The 24,098-nt window shown below is 37.4% G+C and overlaps 1 long non-coding RNA gene across 1 annotated transcript; it reads left to right on the top strand.

Annotated features, from left to right (window-relative positions):
* The first annotated feature begins 1,317 nt into the window (after nucleotides 1–1,317).
* Nucleotides 1,318–8,449, top strand: LOC141507888 (uncharacterized). Its single transcript, XR_012474302.1, has 3 exons — nucleotides 1,318–1,763; nucleotides 5,794–5,841; nucleotides 6,443–8,449. It is a non-coding gene; the product is annotated as an uncharacterized LOC141507888 (long non-coding RNA).
* The last annotated feature ends 15,649 nt before the right edge of the window (nucleotides 8,450–24,098 follow it).

The following is a 24,098-nucleotide window of genomic DNA, read 5'->3' as shown; positions in this document are numbered from 1 at the left end:
TAAAGTTGAGCAGACCCAGATACCTTTTGAAAACATAAGCTACATAAGGATGTACATGAATTGGTAGAATTAAACTAATGAGTTTGGGTCAAGGACAGCATTTATGGATTCATCCATAATTCTAGATATTTCTATTTATTTCCTCTCCTCATTCTGGGGGGAAGGGTTACAGTATAGATCAAACTCACCCCCTCAAAAGTTGCATGTGTCTGTGCTATACTTTGCATTAAAACAATTTGTGGTCTCAAAGAATGTGTCTCAGTGTTTTTTTGGTTTTTTCAAGGCAGTGGGGTTAAGTGACTTGCCCAAGGTAATTATTAAGGGTCTGAGGCCAGGTTTGAACTAAAGTCCTAATGACTCCAGGGTTGGTGCTCTACCCACTGCACCACCTAATTGCCCCTTAGCGTTATTACATGAATTGTTCTTTCACTTAAAAGTTTTCCTTTTTCTGTTTCTGATTGTATGTTTTGAACCAAAGCAAAGAAAATCCAAAGATCTCTCTCCAGAAATATGACTCCTCCCTTAATGTAGGATTTTCACATTTCGCCCGGGACCCAGACCACTCCAACAAAGAGCTCTTACTCTGGACTCACACAGATCCAGGTGAATCCCAGGTGGAACCTGATTGCCATAAGAGGAGTTTGACTTTTCTCTTCTCTTTGGCTTATTTTGCCCCTGAAACAAGAACAAAGGCCTACATGCAGATCTTCTAAAAGGGATGAAAGAGGGGTGGCTAGGTGGCGCAGTGGATAAAGCACCGGCCCTGGAGTCAGGAGTACCTGGGTTCAAATCTGGTCTCAGACACTTAATAATGACCTAGCTGTGTGGCTTTGGGCAAGCCACTTAACCCCATTGCCTTGCAAAAACCTAAAGAAAAAGAAACAAAACAAAAAAAAGGGGGATGAAAGGGAAGGACCCCTACACAGAAAAGATGTACATAAATACAACATAAATATCAGGCATAGGATAGCTATTTGTGTCTTCAAATACAAAAGAAATGCTTAAAATCCACAAGTTTCAGAAGCTTGCATTAAGAAATATCTAAAACAAAATATCACTATCATTGCACTTTCCCAACTTTGTTGGACAGTTGATTTTGGTTTCACTCTAGAGCACTCCATGAGCCACTTCCTAGGTCTAATCTTTCCACATAGCCAAGACAGGGTTTAGATCTTCTTAGTCCTTCCAGTTCAGCATCCTTGTCATTTGGGTAGCCTTCTCCTCCAAAATGCAAAAATAGCTGCAGGAATCATCTGATAAGCAATAGCCACCAGTCAGGGGCACGAGCAGCCGCTGAGCTCAGGAGATAACTGCAATAACTGAAAAGGGCAATTTCCCAAGCTCACAGCTTGCTGGTGGCAGCCCTATGTTCAGGAGAGAAACTCTTAGATAGATAGAAGACAGACAACAAGGACACATACTTGGGTAGGCAACTGTGCTGCTCTCCATTACTACATACTTTTGTTGAGGAATATACTACTGCTGCTCAGAGGCAAGGGGTAGGGAGAGAAATTTCCTCACCTGCTCACCCACACTCCACGTGTTGAAGTCTAAGGGAGATAAAATCTGGAAGAGTTCCAAAAAAAGAAAAAGGAACATCTTTATCTCTTCAGCCTCTCTCATACCCTCAGTTGGTGGCTCCTTTTCAAACTGTCCAATCATCTTTGATGCAGCTCTCCAGGAAGAAGCACTGTGGAGCCAATTAGAATTTACATAATCTGGTTGAAGGACTTCAACAAAGGATGGCATCAATCCACAGTCAGGTAAGTCATAGAAAGAAAGAAAAAGGAAGGAAGGAAGGAAGAAGGAGAGAGAGAGAGAGAGAGAGAGAGAGAGAGAGAGAGAGAGAGAGAGAGAGAGAGAGAGAGAGAGAGAGAGAAAGAAAGAGAAAGAAAGGAAGGAAGGAAGGAAGGAAGGAAGGAAGAAAGAAAGAAAGAAAGAAAGAAAGAAAGAAAGAAAGAAAAAGAAAGAAAGAAAGAAAGAAAGAAAGAAAGAAAGAAAGAGAGAAAGAAAGAAAGAGAAAGAAAGAAGGAAAGAAAAAACAGAAGGAAGAAAGAAAGGAGGAAGAAAGAAAGGAGGAAGAAAGGGAGGGGGGGAACCTAATTTCCACTGCTTATCTAATAAATTCTTAACTTTTTAGTTTAACATTTGAAGTCCTTAAGAATTATCTTTATTTGTAACTCAGTTTTATCTCTCTCACTCCTCCACAAGAACCTCTTCTTTTACCAACCTCATTTTCTCTTCTTTAAACATGGCCATGCTAGTCTACTTTTGAACCTTTTGCTCATAGTCAGTCCTGGATTCAATGCTGTCTCTTCTTCTCCAAGTTCTATCCATCCTTCCAAAGCTTACCTCAAGTTCCTCATCCCTGACCACCTCAATCCTCAGTGATCTTTCTTTCTTTTTCTTTCTTTCTTTCTTTCTTTCTTTCTTTCCTTCCTTTCTTTTTTTCTTTCTTTCAAGATTTTTCAAGGTAATAGGGTTAAGTGGCTTGCCCAAGGCCACACGGCTAGATAATTATTAAGTGTCTGAGGTCTGATTTGAACCCAGGTACTCCCGACTCCAAGGCCAGTGCTCTATCCACTGTACCACCTAGCCATCCCTTGATCTCTTTCTTTCAACTTCTTTCAACTCCTTATGGCATTATTATTTGCCTGGAATGTATACTACATCCTTATTTATTTTTATCTTTTGATATAACAGCCTTGTTTTCTCTACTGGATTATAAGCCTCTTGAGGCCAAGCATTGTGTCTGGTAGCTCTGTGTACTCCCAGGTTTAGAGTAGCGTTCCTTAGTAAATCTTTATAGAATCAAGGCTGGGGATAGTCACAGACTGGGCCAGAAACATCCAGGGCAAGGTGACAATAAAGTTATTTTGCTTCCTCTGAATACAATTGCAACTATTTGCCTTCCTGACTGTTTTACACATTATGAAAATGGGAGTCATTAACTAACTTTATTTTCATTAACTAACTTGCCATTAGCTAACTCCAGAGAAATGTGGGAAAGATTCTGGAGACCATTAAAATTGTGTAAGTCATAGAAAAAAATAGTAATTTTTGTTCATTCCTAAAGGTCATATCCAGGATGAACTCAAGTCCTCCTTAATGGATATTAGGTTAACTCTTTGCTATTTTACTGTTTATATGTTTAAAATGTTATTTTTAATTATGAGTGGCCTTAGAGATAACTGTCATTATTTAGTCTTTTTTCAGTTGTGTCCCAATCTTCATGACACCTTTTGTGGAGTTTTCTTGGTAAAGTTATTGAAGCAGTTTTTGCCATTTCCTTCTCTTCTCCAATTCATTTCACAGATGAGAAACTGAGGCAAACAGTTAAGTGACTCGCCCAGGGTCACACAGCTAGTAAGTAGGTGATTTGTCAAATTAGAATTCAGGTCTTCCCAGCTCCAGGTCCAGCACCCTATCTTCTGTGCCACTATAATTAATCTAGTACAACTCAATAATGGTACAGATGACAAAACTGAGAATTAGAGGTAAGTGAGTTGTCAAGCTCACAAAGCTAGTTAGTGGCTGAGTTGGGAAAAGAACCTATTCCTCTGACACTCAGTCATTCTAGAATTCTTTTCACTACACTATGGCATCTTTCCTAGTTTTCCCATCTCTTTTCCTAGGCAGCTAGGTGGCACAGTGGATAGAGCACTTACCTTGAGTCAGAAGGATGGGAGTTTAAATCCAGCCTCAGGTACTTGACTCTTATTAGCAATGTGACCTTGGGCAAGTCACTTAACCCTGATTGCCTCATATCCAGGGTCATCTCCAGTCATCCTGATTCATATCTGGTCTCAAAAGACTCTGGAGAAGAAAGTGAGACTGGTGACTTAGCACAGTCCCTCTCACTCAAATCCAATTCATGTGCTTGTCATGGCATCACCTACCTGATGTCATATCTTCTTCAAAAATGAAGGACAGGGGCAGCTAGGTGGTGTAGTGGATAAAGCACCAGCCCTGGAATCAGGAGTACCTAGGTTCAAATCCAGTCTCAGAAACTTAATAATTACCTAGTTGTGTGGCCTTGGGCAAGCCACTTAACCCCCTTTGCCTTGCAAAAACCTAAAAAAAAATACTAAAAAATGAAGGACAAACATTATTATCTTTTTACTCACCTTCTGAAGAATGTTGAAAATATTAGTCATATTATCCCATTCCCTTTTCTTTGGATCCCTATTACAGATCCAGACCCTGCACCTGGGGAGGGTTGAATCCATAGATTGGAAAAAAAATCAAGATTTTGAAGGATATTAACTTTTATTGGAGGCATTGGTGTTTTTGTTTCACCCTGTTTTTCCCATGGAAACTATTTCTGGAACTTCCTTGATCTCTCATTCTCAGCATTTGTCCTAGATCTTAACAAGCAACATATTTTCATTTCCAGGTTGCATTTCCATATTCCTGCATCAAAATTCTATTCTTAGGCCTCATTGTGGTGGGCTAGTGGCTCTTTGATTTTTGAAGGTTATTCTAGCAGTGATTAAGTTCTGGTAGCATTACTAAAACTGAAAAGGCCTTGAGTGATAAATTCTGTTTCTGTCTTTCAATGATCAACTTAGAGAGGTTAACCCTAGAATTCTGTGCACCAAGTGACAATTGTGTCTGGCATGGAAGCTTTGTGATCTGAATAGGAGGGAAGAGTAAGATTATGAATCCTTTAAATATTGAAGTATTTCCACCTTAGAACTGTTATTTGAAACAAAAAGGATCTGATTGAAGGACTTCAGCAAAGGATTACATCAATCTACACTTAGTAGAAAGTACAGTTGTCAAAGGTAACCACTTGTGCAGTATGAAGTCGCATTACTGACTTTTTTCCAGTAATATCAAGGAGAAAGGATTACTCAGAAAGTTCAAATATACTCTTCTCTTAATTCTATACTTCAGCCCTTCAAACATTTGAAGATAACTGTCATGTCCTTCCTAAATCTTCTTATCTATATCTTAAATATCCCTAATTACATCAATCTTGCCTTTTGTGATATGGTTTCAAAAACTCTTGCTGACCTGGCTAACTCCTTTGAATTTTCTCTTATCTTTAAATATCTTTCTTGACATTGACTTAAGATGGTAAAGACTAGAGGCTACAGTGTCAGACTTGAAGTCTGGAGACTGAGTTCAAATCCTTCCTTAGACATTGTCATTATTAACTGCTAAGCAAGTCACTTAATTTAGGGCTATCTCAGTTTCTTCATGTGTAAAATGAAGATAACAACAACATCTGCCTTCCAAATTTACAGTAAGGATTGAATGAGATAATCAATCCAAGTGTCTTTCTTACAAACCTTACAACAGTTATTTCTTAAAGTGTGCTATCAAGAACTGAATAGAGTATTAAATGTAATTCGGAAAGTTTTCAATCAGTCAGGAAGAGGTGTGTAGACAAAATGAAAATTGCCATTAAAAAATCCTAGAGCACCACTATCCCTCCTACCTCCTTTCCCTACTTTCACTGACTAAAAAAACAAAATATGATATCTTTACTAAAAACTTTATTGATAGCTGTAATCTAAATTACTTAATCGACTTATGCATGATGTGTTAGAGTATCATTAGGAAGCCAATGAGGGCAGTGGGAGATATACTGAACATTCATAAATAATACCTCTCCCTTGGCTAACTGTATTAAAAATGGATGTAAATGGTTATATAAAGACCCAACAAGAGAATCTAAATGGTTTGGGGCAAGATATCACTACTAGAGGTATAACTTATAGGATCATAGATATAGAACTAGACAGGACTTCATAGGTCATCTTGTCCAACCTTTTCTTTTTGCAGCTGAGGAACAGGACTACAGAAGTTAAATGATTGGCCAAGATCACAGAGGTAAGAAGTGGGCAAAGAGTATGGTCTTATTCAGAGTGAGTCAGTGACTTGAGAATTATATAGGAAAGCTTTAGAGTCTATTTACATTTACATAAAAAGTTCTTAATATTTTTAAGAATGAATCACATTTATAAACCCCAAAACAGAAATATTTAAGAAAAAATACTTAACATGTTTAAGTATTAATACTTAATGTGTTTTAGTTTCCTCAAAAAATAATTCTTTTGGAGATGGCTGAGGTTAAAAGACTAGGAAAACAACAATTAAAATGCAAAAAAAAGTTCATTAGAATTCAACACCAGTAACCTTTTTAACAGCTCCAAAAATAATCAGTGAGACAATGATGACTCATTTTTTACATGAAATACTGTACTGAGTAGGGATTTGTATTTCCTTAAGAGACAACATATCAACTTAAGTGCAATCTTGAAATAATCTTTGTTGTTTACCAGATCTTTCTATTAATATAGTTTATAAAAACAGCCTGGCTTTCATGCTGTGTTCTGTTTGTTTTCAAATAGTAGTTACTATTTTATTAAGTTTTAGATGAATTTTTTAAGGAGTTAAGATAATTTTTTATTATCTATATTCTTTCTTACAGGGTCCTTGAAACTTCAACTCTCTAAATAACTTAATTCTATCAAACTCAGGGGATACATACAAAACTTCAGAGTCATATCCAGGGCATAGCACTGGGGTTTTACCTTGGGACAATAAAATTTAGAGGACATTTCTAGCACTTCCAGTGAAGAAAGATTGGCTACTGTAATCAAATTAACACTTCCCTCTTCTGGAAGATAAGTTCCATTTCTGAACTGTTCTCACTCTATTCTATACCTATCCACCATGGAACTCTTCTTGTCATCTACTTTATGGTCGAATCCTTAAAAATTAATATGTAGATAAATTCTGTGATGTTTGTCCTGAGTACAAAAATTGTTAGTTAGTTAACAGACAATTTTAGCTCTTAATTTTTTTTTGAAAAATACAAATGATATGCATAATAGTTGACATTTCTATTCTGGTTGAAGGTTTGCAATACACTTTAAATACCTTATCTTATATGCTCAATGAGCTGTGAAATGGTAAAGCCATCTATGAGAAATTCTCATTTGAATAATGTGAATACCATCCTTCTCTGTTACAAATCTCCAGGACTGTCTTTGGGGAGTCCCTGTTTACAGAGAGAAATTTAGAATCTCAAATAGAGATTAACACTCAGGAAATGAGATAAATTTGCTGCTAATTGTTCCAATTTTGTGACTGACTTTTAATTATTTTTAAAAATTCATACACTGAATAGAACAAAAGATATGTGAATTAAAAATATCCCATAGGGAAATTGCCATTAATTGAATACTGGTGGGAAGCAGTTATGTTGGTGCTTTCTATACAGAATGGCATCACATATTGCTCATATGGGACAACTGAGTAGGTGTCTGTTCTGTTCTCAAAGCACACACTCTTCATTCTCATTACACTCAAGCTCTATTTTAAAGAAGCCAAATGAAAATTTTAAATGTATGTTTACAAGCAAAAATAAATGATAATAACAAAGTCTATAGTTTTTCAATTTCAAAACATCTGACCTGTCTCAGGCTCTGAGATAAACCCACTTATTGGAAGATATTCTCTGAGACAATTAGTGTTCAATTTAGCATATAGAGTTATTTTCTATTTGTTGTTTTGCTGCATTAGAAATAGATCTGGGAAAAGAAGTTATTTCTCTCTGAATTTCACCCAGATCACTAATTTCTACAATCCTTAGACCAAACTGGTAGCATTCTCCCCAATATTATAATTTTCATGGATTTCCATGAAAATATTTTTTAAATGGGAGTGAGTTTAAGGATATCTTTGCTAGTCTTTTTGTGGTGGCAAAGAATTGGAAATGAGGGGAGACTCATCAATTGGGGAATGACTGAACAAGTTGTGGTATATGAATGTAATGGAATACTATTATTCAGTAAGAAATCATGAGCTGGCAATTTCAGAAAAACTTAAAAAGACTTACATGAACTGATGCTGAGTGAAGTGAGCAGAACCAGGAGAACATTGAACATATTAACAGCAACACTGTGGGATGAACAGCTATGATAGACTTAGCTCATCTCAACAATACAGTGATTAAAGCCAATTCCAAAAGATTTGTGATGGAAAATGCAATCTACATCTGGAGAAAGAACTATGAAGTCTGAATGCTGACCAAAGCATATTATTTTCACTTTTTAAAATTTGCTTTTCTGTTTTTCTTTCTCATGGTTTTTTCCGCTTTTGTTCTGATTCTTCTGCCATAATATGCCTAATATGAAAATATGTTCAACATGATTGTATATGTATATCCTATATATCAGACTGCTTCTTTTTTGGGAAGGGAGGAAGGGAGAAAATTGTGGAAATCAAAATCTTACAAAAATGAATATTGAAAACTATTTTACATGTCAATAGAAATAAATAAAATACAAAAAAAAATTTAAAAGCATTCTCTAAGAAGAAAAGGAAAGAGGGACATGATGATGTCAAAGCAAAATATATCAGTTTTTAAAGAGATAAAAAGTGTATCTTTGCTATATAGATAACTAATGAGCTTGGTACCTTAATTCAATTCAATAAAGATGTATTAAATATTTCATATGTGTTGGTCACTAAGGATACAAATACAGAGATTTGGCCCTGGACCTAGACCTGAGTTCAAATTTAACTTTACAAGCTAGTTGTGTGGCATTAGGTAAGTCACTTAACCATTGTTTACCTCAGTTTCCTCATCTATAAAATGGGGATAATAAAAGCTTCAACCTCACAAAGTTGTCATGAGGGAAAAATGAGATACTTATAAATTGCTTTGCAAACTTTAAAGTGCTATATAAATATTGTTGTTAATATATTTTAATTAAATTGAAGCTTTCTCATTCTCAAGATTTTACTATCTACTGGGAAGAAATATGCACACAGATCAATAAATATAAAATCAGCACAAAATTATTTTAAGGCATTACATTAATAACTGGGGCAATCAGGGATGGCCCTGATAAGAGGAGGAGACAGTGGACCTGAGTCTTGAAAGGAATTGGAACTCTGAAAGACAGAAATGGAAAGGAAGAGCATTCTAAGCAAGGATACAGCCTTTATAAAGGGGAGATGAAACATCATTTATAGGGAACAGCAAATAAACCAATTTGGATGGAATACAGAACATGTGAAGAGGGTAGATGAAATCAGTCTGGAAAGAAAGGATTGTGAAAGAATCCAATTTTCAAAATAGGAATTTGTATTTTATCTTAGAGACAAGAAGGAATAATTTCATTTTCTTCAGTAGGTGAATGAATGACATGGCTAGACCTCAATCCCCTTAATCTATTCAGTATGCTATTGAGTGTCAGAGCCAAGGTAATAAGCAAGATAGGTTTCTGAATAGGGTAAAGAACTAGAACAAAGAACACCAAAGAAAAGCTCAGGATATATGATGGGGGGAAGACATTGCTGAGGGTCAGTGATGTGCCTGAAAAACTGAAGTCACAAATGAAGCCAGGGGTCTACAGGACAAGAAATATGGGTCTTGGGAATACTCAGGTGCCATAGGTCGAATTGGGCAGCTAAATGGAACAATGGATCGAAAGCCAGGCCTGGAATCAAGACTCATCTTCCTGAGTTCAATCTGGTCTTAGACACTTACTAGTTGTGTGACCCTAGGCAAGTCACTTAACCCTGTTTGCCTCCGTTTCCTCCCCTACAAAATGAGTTGAAGAAGGAAATGGTAAAGTATCTCTTCCAAGAAAAACTCCAAATAGGGACGTGAAGAGTCAGACATGTCTAAAAACAACTGAACAACAATAATTAGGTCAAGTTGAAACTAGCAGCCTGGATGGTAGATGCTAAATCAAGATTTGGGACACGTACAAGTTAGGGAAAAGCCAGGGGTCAAATCAAATAAAAAATAGGCAGGCAACAGGTGTTAACCCAGAGTTGGTGTGCAATGAAGAGCAGAGAGTCAAATCTGTAAGTCAGACAGTAAATTAAGAACCAGGTTGTCAATGAGGCATGGCTGACAACAGAAAAATGTTCCTAACACAGAAGTGCAAGGCAATGAACAGAATGAAAGTGCCCCATTCCTATCTCCTTTCTCCCCACCCCCTACCCCAGAGAAAAAGAAACAAGATTAAGCTAAAATTTCCAGTATTATAGAGAAAAATAAAAAAACTAAGTATGAGGTGAGGTGAAAAAGCAATAGTAACGAAACAGGGACAAGTCCACATCTTTCCTCTCACTGACTCAATTGACCTAACTTGACTAGTTTGCCCAGACATCAGTGGCTTAATATTTTATCTACTTTCGCCTTATCTTATGCAAGGAAGATAATTATGATGTGTAGATTCGACTCAACACTTGAAATGGTTACTTGACCATTTGATCTGAATCATGGTCCATGGGATCATGAAAAGTTGGACATGACTAAACACATGATCAAACATTTCCCATGATGTTGATCTTTTGTCCCTTATTCTTCAGTTTGTGTGGGTGAGACACACACACACACACAGAGAGAGAGAGAGAATGAGAGAATTCAGAGAGACAGGGACATATAGACAGAGACAGACAGAGAAACAGAGAGAAAGAAACACACACACACACACACAGAGAGAGAGAGAGACAGAGACAGAGACAGAGACAGAGACAGAGACAGAGACAGAGAGACACACAGAGACAGAGACACAAAAACAGAGACAGAGAAAGTTTGTACACCTAGGTTTGCCTTTTTTTGTTTGTGCCTGGGGCAGCAGAAATGCTTAGAGAACTTTGGAGCTGGCTGGTCAGAGTTACTACAATTCCATAGATTAGGCATGTTTTGCCTCCTGTCTCTGTTCTCCATAAATGACATCGGGGTTGAAGGGAGGACCCTCTTTTGGTGCTTCTCAGGATGACAGTATGTTAAGGGCCAGATAAATATTTCTTAAATAGTTCATCCTCTCTGGACCTTCACCTCCTCGTTGGTAAAGTGAAGCAGTTGGATCATATGATATTTGAGAGTCTTTTCTTGCTCTGAACTACTGGAAAGTAGAAAGCTGAGCAAACCTGGAAGGCCATAACTCAGGCAAGCACCTTATGCCTTATTGGGACGTGGACAACAAAGATGTCTTGATAGTGAAGCTTCCTTCTCTACTAGCAAAGATGCTTCCTCTACACTGACAGGGTGTGCAGTAAGTACCTCTTGGGCTGGTGGGCAGGGTCTGCTCCTTTACTGCAGTAGTACTCCCCTCCCTGGACAAGTCTTGACATTGACTGACCCTTATACACCAAGATCTGTGGGCAACGTAACTGTTGAATAGACATATAACTAGAGATCTTGCTCATTATCTGAATATCCCATATTTCATAATATTCTGAGTTGAGTTGGTCTAATCATAGTAATAGTCTAGCCTATTATTTTGAAGATTAAGAACCTAATTTATAGAAAGGTTAAGTAATGACCAAGATTCCATAGGAAGGAAGGAGCAGAGTTCATATTCAAACATAGTTTTTCCAACTAAATCCAGTGATTTCTCTATACCATACTGACTCATTTTTTATGAGACCTGGCTGAGGTACATAGTATAAAAGGGATACATTGATTTGTTTTTCTTCCTCTTAAGGTCCAATGATGCATTAAAGCTAGACTATTCCTAGAAAGGGGCTCCAGGAAGAACCATGGCTGAGCTTTGTCCACCATCCTAACTAAACCTTTTTCTGCTTAGCAAACAGAGAAAGACTAAACTGGAATGTCCCAGGGCCAGGGAAGGCCAGAAGAATGGGACCCAAGCCAGCAGCAGGAAGGACAGGCAGTGTCAAATGAGAGACAGAAAACAGCCTTAGAAACGGAATCAGGTTCAAACTCAGAAATTTTTGAAGTACATTAAGGGGACAGTGGGAGGGTAGGAGTAGGGTTTGGAACTACAATGACCTCATTCCAAGTAATGACAGGAGGTTGAGCTAGACAAATCTAGGGGGCTCATTTTGTCCCATGAATCATGGTGCACATGTCATTTTTAGGTTTGAATGTTTGACTGTATGGTTGGATCCTGCTCTCCTTTCTCACCCCAAATCCCTTCAGATGGAAAGCTTTCTGTGTTGCCAAACAGCCATTAATCTGTCTGGGAAAGTTCAGCACCCGCAGCTGTGGAGGTGGCGGACAAGTGCACACTCTGATTCAACTTGGCAGAAGATGTAGATAGACACTGGGAAGATTTAGAACAAGTCACATCCTGTTTCTCACTTACCAGACAGAAGAAATTTGGGGCAGGAGTTGGGAAGAGGGCATCAATGTTCTTCACTTGCAGAGAAACCTAAAAAGAAAAATCACTCCTTGCCCTCTCATTTCAAGTACTACCTTACATTACAGCTATCTAAATCTAATGGAGACTTGCTGTTTTTATGTGTAATCTAATGATCAGATCAGAGACATTAGAAGCTGATTGCCTATTACATTCAATTTTTCTAGGAGGTGTTAGTTCCTTCATAATAGTTCAGTTCAAAAACTTTGTATTGAACTCCTACTGAAACTCTTATGCCCAAAGCAAAGCACTGAATTCAGTGATCAAAATGGGGTAAATTCATTTTTTTTTTGCATCACAGTAAAGGATACAGGAGAAAAATCAACATGTACAGCACACATGTAGCTGAAGATGTTTCAAAAAATTACTTTCAAAAATCCTAGGTATCTATAAATTGTCTTTCATTTAACTTATGTTTAGATATTTGGACATTAAAATAACCTTCTAAGTTCATATTTATTATGGTTGAACAGAAACCAGATCTAAAGTTTAACCCTATATACTGATCAGCTATTACCATTAGACATAGTCTTTGTTTTGGATGATTATATAGGACTTAGAGTTAAGACAATAGAAGTTCATGAGACTACCAACTTGTTATCATTTTCCTTCATTTAAATTTAACATTGAATTGGGATGTTTAAGACTCACAGGAACCTGATAGCAAGAACCTATGGCAAATGAATGATTAAGACTCAAAGAAGGGGCAGCTAGGTGGCGTAGTGGATAAAGCACCGGCCTTGGAGTCAGGAGTACCTTGGGTTCAAATCTGGTGTCAGAAACTTAATAATTGCCTAGCTGTGTGGCCTAGGGCAAGCCACTTAACCCAATTTGCCTTGCAAAACAAAACCTAAAAAAAAAAAAAAAAAGACTCCAAGGAAACTGTAGGTGCCAATTTATTGTTGTTATTGTTAAATTGTTTCAAACGTATCTGACTCTTTATAAATTCATTTGAAACTTTCTTGGCAGAGATCCTAGAGTTATTTGCTATTTTCTTCTCCCACTCATTTTATAGATGAAAAAATTGAGGCAAAAAAGGGTAAAGTAAATTTCCCAGGATAATAAGTGTCAGGTCAGATTTGAACTGAGTAAGATAAAGTCCACTCCCTCCACTTTGCTGCACAAATGCCAGTATGAAGCATTTTATATATATGGTTAATAATATTAAAGACTTTAAGTCAACGTGTATAGCATGATTCCTATCCATTCTTTCTGAGTATTCTGAATCATGGTAGAAGGGACTGGATTCTATTTTATTATGAAATTACTTGCACTGCTCTCTAGAGAGAAAGAAGATGGTCTTCAAGCTCATACTACCTCTCATTCTTTTCGCTCTTAAAGCATTCCTTGTGCATGAGTCATTTAGTTCTCAGTCTGTAAATTCAGGTGAGTATTGTTTAAATAACTAGAATGCTGGAAGTAGCATTATGCTGTTTCATATTAGACCCTAAGATGCAATCAATACACTATTTCTATTGTTAAAATAATGCTTCATTTTATACAGTGGTTATATATTGCTATTGATCATAATCATACCCTGAAATAGCAGGTGTTATCTCCTTTTTATTCTCTTGACTTCTGTTTCTTAGAATCCTGCAAACTTCAGCTCAGGAACCACTTCCTATGCAAAGGCTTCTCTGATCCTTGGTCACTATTAATAGTGCCATTGTCTCAAATTATTTTGGATTCTTGAGGCAACTAAGCAGTAGATAAAGTAGATAGAGGCAGATAAAGCCTGGGTCCTGGAATCAGAAAGACCTGAGTTCAGTTAGGGTCTCAGACATTTATTAGCTGTGTGATATTGGGAAAATCACTAAACCTCTGTTTGCATTAGTTTTATCAACTGTAAAATGAGGATAACAGCACCTTAGTCAGGGGGAATCAAATGAGATAATATTTGTGAGAGAAAAAAAACAGCAGAGTGTTTGATACTTAGTAGGTGTCATATAAATGTTTAGTCTTTTCCTTTCCCTATTTGTCTACTTATTTTCTCCCTAAAAGAATGTAAGCTTCTTGAGAGCTGTTTTTCTTCATTCTCTTTGTATCCACAGCACCTCATAGAAAATACCACAGGTGCATACATAGGAAGCACTTTAAAAATGCTTGTTGAATTGAAGTTTGTACACAATAATAACAATAATGTGAAGAAAAATAATTTTGAAAGACTTCAGGCCTTTGGGGAGGCTAGGTGGAATTACCTAGCTGTGTGGCCTTGGGCAAGCCACTTAACCCCATTTGCCTTGCAAAAACCTAAAAATAAAAAAAAAGACTTCAGGCCTTTAATCAATGCATGACCAATTATGACTTAAGAAGACTTATGGTGAAACATGCTTCTTGGTAAAGAGGTGAAAAATAAGATATATATTTTTAGTCAATAAGTTTTTCTTAAGTGTCATGTGTTACTAGACTGAGTCCTGGAAATACAAATATAAAAAAGAAAGACAGTTCATACCCTCAAGAAGTTTACAATCTATATTTTTTTCTTTTGGTCCATTTCTTCTTTCACAACATGATTAATATGCAAATATGTTTTCAGTGATTGAACATATATAACCTACATCAAACTGCTTACCTTCTTAGGGAGGGGGGAGGTGAGGAAGGAAAGGAGAAAATTTGGAACTTAAAAATTTTAAATGAACGTTAAATTTTGTCTTTTCAGATGATTAGAAAAAATGAAATAATGGGGGAGGACAACAAATAAACTGATCCAGTTAATGCTTGATTGATTTTTCTACATATTTATTACATGGGAAATTTTTCTTTTTGCAATGAATGAAGTAGCAGGGGGTGTGTTCTGATAGATTAAGTACAAAAAGAAAGGGAAAAAAGATATGTTACACAAAATATTTTCTTCAAAATATAGAAAAGAAAAGAAAGTTTGCAAGAGGACACAGGCAGTGGACACTTTTGTTGCTACATTCTTTATTTAAAATAGACATAATGATGGGACCTGTAATTTCATTGCTACAAAGAACTAACTTCAAGTAAGGAAATTCCTCTACTAGTGCAGATTGGTGCCTTTTCTAAAACATACAGTTTTAGAGACTTGTCTAGAGCAGAGGTATCAAAGGCATCATTTGGGCTGGAAAATTGTTTCATTCAGTTTTTCTATGGGTTTCACCACTCTAGAATTTGGTTATAGTTATTATTTAAAGCGGTCTGGGAGATAGCTGCTGGGATTTTCTGCCTTCCCTCCATCCACTCTGATTTGCTTTCCAACACTCCTGAATGCCTCCCAAACCAAACTGAAATGAAATTGAGAAATATTTAGCAAAGTCAGTAAAAATTCAACTGAACATTGGTAATGTTCATTTTTGTGATCTTCTAAGTTGTCAAGCAGCTGGGTGGTATAGTGAGATAGAGCAAAGGCCCTGGAGTTAAATCCAACCTCAGTCACTTGTTGGCTCTGTAACTTGACCTGGGCAAGTCATTTCACCCGTTTGGTCAGTTTCTTCATCTGTAAAATGAACTGGAGAAGGAAATGGCAAGTCATTCTAGAAACTTTGGCTAAGAAAATACCAAATGGGATCAAGAAGAATCAGATATGACTGAACAACAATTGTAACCCCCACATCTTGGTCTTGTGACTTGAATCAGGTGTCCTGGTTAAAGAAGTTTCAAAAGAGAAGATCCAAATGTGATAATCTCAATTCTATGTCATCAATAATCAAGCAAAAGAAAATTCACCTGTGTTGCTAGAGATTTTGTTTTTGCTAATTGTTTTAAAAAGATTCCCATCAGCCCTCACTCAGGGTCTTTGGTCATTGAGAGAGACCATTGAACCAACTTAATGATTGCTACTAGCCTAACTAATAAATTGATTGTGCTGGGGAGGAAAGAAGGAAAATACAGGACAGAGACCTAGATCTTTCTGGCTTCAAGGTCAGTTCTCTAGTCACTATACCATGCTGCTTCTCAAATTTAATGTACACCTAAAAATATATATACAGTAGAAGTTCATAGTCTTATATCTTGTCCTCTTATTTCCTCTGCATGTTTATTTGTTAGGTTCAAAATTTTTAAAAAGGATTTTTAAAAATTGAAGTTTTAAAGAAACTGCATAAAAGTTAGTCATGTAGGGGCGGTTAGGTGGTATAGTGGATAAAGCACGGGCCTTGGAGTCAGGAGTACCTGGGTTCAAATCCGGTCTCAGACATTTAATAATTACCTAGCTGTGTGGCCTTGGGCGAGCCACTTAACTCCATTTGCCTTGCAAAAACCTAAAAAAAAAAAGTCATGTAGCAAAAAATCACATTTTTAAAAATATCTAGGGGGCAGAGCCAAGATGGCAACAAGAAAGGATCATGTCTTAGGTGCTTTCTCATAAAACTCATAAGCTAAAGACTCTAAATTTTCGAGAGACAGAACCCACAGAGGGACCCAATGAGGCAGTTCTCCTACTCAAGGTAACCTGGAAAAGAGCAGAAAGGCTCTGCTCCCCGGGGTCAGAGGGGCAGTCAGCCAGAGGGGTGGCGCACCAGAGCAAAAGAACTTCAGCCTCCCTGAGGCAGCCCCAGGGCAGGGGAGTCTCCTGAGCTACACCCCGGGGAGCAGTGGGCACAAATTGGGGGAACAGCTGGGGGACCTCTGCCAGAGCACACAGAGCACCAGGGAGCAGCATGGCCAGCACAGCCCAGATCCAGGGAAAAGAAGCAGACAGCGCCGGTAAGCAGGAGCCCCCAGGGCATGAGCCCATTGAAACTAGGGAGGTGAGTGAAGAGAGAGAGACTGCAGAGCTCTGTCCTCTGCCCTTGGAACAAGACTCTGGGGCTCTGACCACATTCAGATCCTGATTGAAGTCTAGGCCCCCCCCCCCACCTCAGCCCCGTAGCAGAGGTGGGCATATATGGTCATTCACAGACCAGGAGGGAAGACAGAGCCTCACACACTGAGACCCTTGTGGGAGTGTCCCAAAAGCTCAGGAAGCACCCCAAAAACAGCCTAAGGCTGGGAAAATGAGCAAGCAGAGAAAAAAAGAAGAACACTATTGAGAAATATTTTGTAAATAAGGCCAAGAAGGATCAAAATACTCAGTCTGACGATGAGGAAGCACAAGCTCCTGCATCTAAAGACTCCAAGAAAAACAGAAATTGGGATCAGGCTATGATTTCAAAAAAGACTTTGAAAATCAAATGAGGGAGTTGGAAGAAAAACTGGGAAAAGAAATGAGAGAGATGCAGGAAAAACATGAAAATGAAGTCGGCAGCCTAGTCAAGGAAATCCAAAAAAATGCTGAAGAAAATAGCATGCTAAAAAACCAGCTTAGGTCAAATGGATAAAACAGTTCAAAAAGTTATGGAGGAGAAGAATGCTTTGAAAAGCAAAATTGGCCAGATGGAAAAAGAGATAAAAAAACTCTCTGAGGAGAACAAATCCTTTCAGACAAAGAATAGAATTCAGGGAGATTGATGAATTTACCAGAAATCAGGAATCAATACTTCAAAACCAAAAAAATGAAAAATTAGAAGAAAATGTGAAATATCTCATTGAAAAAACAACTGATATGGAAAACAGACTTAGGAAAGATAATTTAAAAATTATTGGAATACCTGAAAGTCATGATCAGGAAAAGAGCCTTGACAACATTTTCAAAGAATTACTACAGGAAAATTGCCCTGATATTCTAGAAGCAGAGGGCAAAATAGAAATGGAGAGAATCCACCAATCCCCCCGAGAAAGAGATCCCAGAAAATCAACCCCTAGGAATATTATAGCCAAGTTACAGAACTCCCAAGTCAAAGAGAAAATATTACAAGTAGCCAGAAGGACACAGTTCAAATATCATGGAGTTGCAGTCAGGATCACACAGGACTTAGCAGCAACTACATTGGAAGCTCATAGGGCTTGGAATATAATATACTGGAAGGCAAAAGGGCTTAGAATGCAGCCAAGAATGAACTACCCAGCAAGGCTGAATGTCCTCTTCCAGGGAAAAAGATGGACTTTCAATGAACCAGGGGAATTTCAAATGTTCCTTTTGGAATGGCTAGAGATGAACAGAAGGTCTGATCTTCAGATACAGGACTCAGGTGAAGCATAGAGAGTGGAGGAGAAGGGGAAAATGCGAGGGACTTAATGATGATGAACTGTATGTATTACTGTATAGAAAAATGACATTGATAATACTCATATGAACCTTCTCAGTTAATAGAGCAGGTAGAGGGAGCTTTTATAGTTGAAGCACAGGAGAAAGCTGAATTCAAAGATAAAATATGGTGTAAAAATGGAGTCAATAGAAAAAAAGGGAAACGTAATGGAAGAAAGAAAAAGGAGAGGGGAATAAGCCAAGATATTTCATATAATAAGATTTTTCTTTATTACAATGAGCTATTGCAATGATATGGAAGGGGGAAGGCAAGGGGGAATGAGGGAAACTTTGCTCTCATCAGAGGTGGCTAGGAGAGGAAACAGCATATATACTCAATGGGGTATAGACATCTGGAGTAAGAAGGAGGGGGGAGCAGGGGGAAGGGGTGGGGATGTGAATAAAGGAGGAGAGGATGGACCATGGGGGGAGAGTGGTCAGATATAACACATTTTCTTTTTTACTTCTTGCAAGGGGCTGGGATTGGATGGCCTGTCTGGGACCATAGGGCCAGGTGGATGCTGGGCCTAAGGGGTGGTATGGGGGCTCAGGGTCTCTTGGCCCCAGGGCCAGGGATCTGTCTGCTGTGCCACTCAGCTACCCTACAGCAGAGTCAGAGTGAAAGGAGAGAGAAAATATACTTCATGGTAGTGGAGAAATACGAAAGGAGGGAGTTGTGCTCAGCAATGGCACTTACCATAAAGAATGTGATCCACCCGCGACAGAGTTGTTGGTGTTGGAACAAAGACTCAAGCACATTTTTTATTATTATTATGATTTTGGGGGGGTGCAGGGCAAATGGGGCTGGGTGGCCTGCCTGGGGCCGCATAGCAGGGTGATCGCTGGGTGTCTGAGGCGGTATTTGGACCCAGGTGCTCCTGGCTCAAGGGCCAATGCTCTGTCTGCCACCTAGCCATCCCTACTATTATTACTATTTTATTTTATTTTGGGTCTTTTTTCTTTTTTTGGGGGGGGGGTTTGCAGGGCAGTGGGGTTCGGGTGGCTTACATGTCACATGGCTGGGTGTTTGTTCGGTGTACGGGCCGGATGTGGGCTCAGGTGCTCGTGGCTCCAGGGCTGGTGCTCCGTCCATTGTGCCACCTGGCCATACCTACAATTATTACTATTATTTTTTAATTTTAATTTTTTTCTCTCCCCTTTACTTTATCACTCAAGCAAGTCTATATTTATGGGGGGAGGGGGTATTTCATTTACTCTTAAACAAGAATGTTTTATTAATGTAAAAAAAACATTTGTACAAAATGAGAATAAATATTACATTTAAAAAACAAAACAAAAAAAAATCTGGTTCAATGTTCCTTCCAATAGAGTAGGACCTCTTATTATAAATGATGATTACTAAATGGATAAGGATGAGAAAAGGAAAAATATCTGTATATTTATTTAATTAACACAAAGTACAATGAATTTGGTCATCTATCAACATAGACACAGGGCTTTGTTACAGAGAAATGTTTTGTTACAACAGCACTTACTGTGAGGCTATTTTACCAATACATAATCAAATGAAAATTAAATATTAAACAAGACTAGAACAATATTCTGAAAAGATACAGAATTGACTGTTAAGAGTCTAGTCAAATGTTAGACAATCAACAAATTAGAGTCCAACTTCCTGGCAAGTCAGCTTACCTGATCCAGCAAAGCACTTTGTGGGAGAGCGTGGAGATATCAAGTGCTATGCAAGTAAAACTTTCATCACTACCTTGATGACCACTTCTTTTCAGGTCCTTTTGGAGGCAGCTCAGGACCCTGAACTCAAAAGCATTGGCAATAGCAATGTCTTCCAAATCATCAGACTTATTTTCAGCCCAGTCCCTATAGCCATTGTTGAAAAAATCGCTGCTGAGAGGCAATCTATCTTCCTCATCACAACCACCAATAGCTGCTGACCAATTGCTATCAATAGTCAAATAGATACAAGAGCCCTCAGTGGTTTCCACTAATCTTGCTTTCAGCCTAGCCCTTACAAGTAACATCTAGGGACTCTTATAGAAAAGAGACTAGCCATACCCTCAAATTGTCAGTTTGACACACAGAACCTTAGGAATAGTAATGATCTGCCATCATAATGAGAAGTGACCCTAAGGATCATGGCAATTGCTTCCAAAGGTACTATAGCCACAACTACTGAAGACCCTGGAAGTGTCATAAATAGTGCTACCTTGGCACTATCAAATAGTATGACAACTGAAAATGATTATGACTTTGTGAGTGGAAATGACACTGAAGAATCATTAATACCTTCTTTGCTATTGTTTCCTAAGGAGCACAGGACTTTTCCATCTGACTCTTCATATGTGTTCTGTTCCCCATTAGAATAGGAGTTTCTTGAGGCAAGGACTTTCTTATTTTTATATTTTTATACCCAGTGCTTAACATATAGAAAGGGCTTAATGAATTCATCCATTCAGTTCAATTTTTGTGATTCTAAAACTTTACAACTCCCTTGAATGACCCTTTTTCTTATTTGTCAATTCAAGTTATTTACTTTCTTTGAAAACTGGTAGACCTTCCCCTTTATATTTCCCTAATTTATCCTAAATATTTATTTGTTGTACACTGTCAGAATAGTGTACTGTTTCTACAACAATTGTTTTCATTTGGATAGAAAAAATATTTTTTTCTAATTTTCTAAAATTAATGCCATATTAGGTATTGGGGGTAGATCCAAAATATCTCCTACCTCCTCAATTTCAGGGTCTTTAGGATTCTTACAGCTAGATATAAGGAAAGATAAGAAAGATGAGGAAAGATAATAACCAAAATACTGTCAAGGATGAAGCCTTGGCTAATCTTTTGAGACAAAATGAATCACATGTAAGAGTCTTTGATGTTCTATTGTCTCATATGACTAAATAGCTTAGCAGCATGGTCAGGTAAATGATGCCTCCCCCTGTCACCCTGTCCTCAAACTCACTGAAAAAGGAAATTATTCCTACAGACAAAAAGGGAAAGATACGATAGACAAAGAGGGCTCCCATAGTTGCACTAACCCACCTTGATGAAGACCACTCAACAGTGCATTACAATGGAAAGACTGATTTGGGAGTCATAAGACTTGAATTCAAAACTCATTTCTGACATTACCATCCTGACTTTAGGCAAGTCACCTTAATTGATAATCCTTGACTAAGTAACCTTCTAAGTCCCTTCTAGATCAATGATTCTATCTATGATGTTGTTCTTATTTCTCAGTAATGTCACATCCTGCAATGGTCACATTCTAATACTAGGAGTCTTTCAGGATTCTATTGTGGATCTTCTCATCTCCCTCTATCCCACTTCACTTGGTGATCTCATCAGTTCCTACTGATTTAGTCACCACAGTATGCTGATGATTCTCAAATCTATCCATCCTGCCCTAAACTCTGATCTCACAACTCCATCTGCCTTCCAGACATTTCAAATTGGATGTATAAAAGAGAAATTATCTTTTCCCTAAATCATCCTATCAGCTTCTCAAGCTCAAAACCTAGGAGTCATTCTGGATTCTTCCTTATCTCTCACCACCCTAAAATGTCCAATTTGTTACCAAGGTCTGTTGATTTTATCTTTACAACATCTATTTTTTATTTATCCCCTTCTCTCTGGGATGACAAAGCCACCCTTCTGATGCAGGCCCTCATTACCTCAAGTCTCAAGTGGGTTTGCCTGCTTCAAATCTCTCCACCTTCCAATCTATCTTCTATTCAATCTCTAAAATAATTTTTTCGAATGTACAGCTCCTATTCTGTCATCACCACCCCTTCTCAATGAACTCCAATGGCTTCCTATTGCCTCCAGGATCAGATGCAAATTTTCCAGGTTGACATTCAAGGTCCTTCATAACCTAGCTCCTGCCCTACCTTTCCAGCCGATATATACCTTATTCCCCAACATGATCTTTTCAATCCAGTGACACTGACTTTTTGTCTCATAAACAAGACTCTCCATTTCTCAACAACAGACATTATCTCTAGATGTCTCTCTCTGCTCTGACTACTGACCTCTCTGGAGTCCTTTAGGTCCCAAATAAAATCCCACCTTCTACAGGATTTTTCTATTGTCCTCTCTCTGTTAATGTTGTCTTATTTATCCTGTATATAGTTTGCATTTTATAGTTGTTTTCATATTAGATTATGATTAGATTACATTTAGGTTGTAAGCTCCCTGAGAGCAGGGACTGTCTTTTAGCTCTTTATGTATTCTCAGCATTTAACAGAGTTTAATAATTATAATTTATTAATTATATGTAACTTATTAATAATTTAACAGAGTTTAATAATAGTAAAATTAGGGTTAATCCTGGAAATACAGTGAAAGCACAGTTTCTTCTCACTTTTGGGAAAAGTAGAATTTGCTACAAGGAAATGTTTTCAAAAGGAAAGGACAAAACAGCCAGACCTTACAATCAGTTAAAATTCATCTTGGAATCCTATGTATAGAATATGAAGCAAAGGAATCGGCACAGAGGAATAAATTGGTGATAGAAGTATACATATCAAAATAGTCACACCCAGAGTCTAATAATAATGTTAATATTACCATTTAGTTTAGTCATTTTTGTCACATCCAACTCTTTGTGACTTCTTTGAGAGAGTTTTCTTGACAAAGAAACTGAAGTGGTTTTGCCATCTCTTTCTCCAGCTCATTTTACAGATAAAGAACTACAGCAAACAACTTGCTCAGGGTCACAGAGTTAGTAAGTGTCTGAGACAAGATTTGAATTCAATAAGCCTTCCTGACATCCACTGCAGCAACTACATTTATTTAGGACTTAAAATGGCATGAAGCACTGTGCAAAATGTTTTAAATTATTATTTCATTTGATCCTCACAATAACCCTGGAAGAAAGATTCTGTTATTGTCCCCATTTTTACAGATGAGGAAACTGAGATGAACTGAGGTTAAGTCTTGTCCAGAGTCACACAGATAAATGTCTGAGTTCAAATTTGTACTTAGGTCTTTCTAATTCCAGGCCAGTCTTCTTTTTTGCTGGGCTACTCATCTGTCCCTAAAATAAATTCACATCACCTAATTTCATCAAAGTTATATAGAATTCACTGAGGACAAAAAAACACCCAAACCAAATACAACTCCATTCAATTAAATGAATTTGCATGACTGATTAGGCAGGCATTTTGCTGACTTGATTTTTCTATTTCTTACTTCTTTCGCTTTTCTTATCCTTTTTTGAACTGCTTAGGCACATTTAAAGATTAACTTCACTTATCTTAGTCAGTACAAAAGCCTATGGAGATTTCTTGCTTTTATGTTTACAGATTTCAAAATTTCTTTATGGATAGAATGATCTCCAATTGTTTTTTCAATCTTGCCATGTGAGAAAGGAAGATTGTAATGAGGGCATATACCTATAATAAAAGGGAAATAAGCAACTCCAAAGCCTTTTTATATGAAATTAGCAGTAAATACAAATTAGAAGTAAATACAAATTATTATAGCTATATATATATATATATATATATATATATATATATATATATATATATATATATATCAAGTAAACTTTTGCCCTGAAGTTTACCTTCCATCCAACCCCAGAAAAAAATTATTCCTATATTTCTTACTTTAATGTATTTTATATGACCCCACTTCCACTCTTTAATGGGACTCCCAAACATTGCCTATGGACATTAGCAGAGTTATTAAGTTAAAATGAGCATTATTTTTTTAAAAAAAAAAAGGTTTAGAAAAGAGGAAACTGGGTTTCCTCTGATTTTTAATGAATACTCTTTCAGCTTACTTCCATTAAAATTTAGTGTCTCTGAATCGTTGATTACTTCATGGTCTTTTTTTAAATCTCATTTTCCTAGATTGACAAGAGACAGCTGCAGAATTCTACT

This window comes from Macrotis lagotis, chromosome 1 (assembly GCF_037893015.1).
Source record: "Macrotis lagotis isolate mMagLag1 chromosome 1, bilby.v1.9.chrom.fasta, whole genome shotgun sequence".
Lineage (NCBI taxonomy): Eukaryota > Metazoa > Chordata > Mammalia > Peramelemorphia > Peramelidae > Macrotis > Macrotis lagotis.
This window is presented reverse-complemented; position numbering and strand designations above follow the sequence as displayed.